Raw genomic sequence first — 765 nt, 5'->3', positions numbered from 1 at the left:
TCCAAATCTCCTCCATATAACTTCCCAATCCTCTGAAGTACTTGCCTCTGAAGGTGTACATGTCAATAACCCAGAGCTAAATTAGGAATTAATTTCAAATGTGTATGTAAAATCAACAATCCTGTACATCCACTTCATACTCTTGAAATTACTGTTGTTGTTGATTCAAGTAAATTAAGTAAATGTGAGCTATTATGCTTTTGCAGCTCCTATAATTCAGTAGCAACAGCATGTCATCTTTATTTTTCCGATCTGTCTTTTCGATGATGCTCTCACTTTCGCTGAAATCAAATTTGTAAATGAAAAGATCCAGAGTCTTGAATACAGAGGTATTCTCTGTTAAAATATGTTATTGTCCAAAGAAAGGGTAGGACACTGTGACATATCATACCGTCTGTACTGTCTCCTTCTATGATTGGCTATGGAGTCTGTACGAAGGTGTTTGATTGGACATGAGCCAACAGGTAAACCATCCCAGTGAGTGGTGGTGACATGTTGGGTCAGAGAGAGGTGAGAGGAGAGAGCAGATGGCGCTCAGGAGGGGACACACACAGCAGACGCGGCTGGCAGTAGGCTTGGGCAATATGATGGAGAGCCCAGACTTGAATAACAATTTACAACTTGATCAAAAGTTTGATCATTGTGAGGAAATGATATCAATTTGATCATGTGTCAATCAAGAAAACCGATCTTCAACATGAATCACTGTTGTAATGTGCGCCGAATTATCGCAACACAGCTGAACATATGAACACAGCACACAAG

The sequence above is a fragment of the Myripristis murdjan genome, chromosome 7 (genome assembly GCF_902150065.1).
Source record: "Myripristis murdjan chromosome 7, fMyrMur1.1, whole genome shotgun sequence".
NCBI classification, from domain to species: domain Eukaryota; kingdom Metazoa; phylum Chordata; class Actinopteri; order Holocentriformes; family Holocentridae; genus Myripristis; species Myripristis murdjan.
This window is presented reverse-complemented; position numbering follows the sequence as displayed.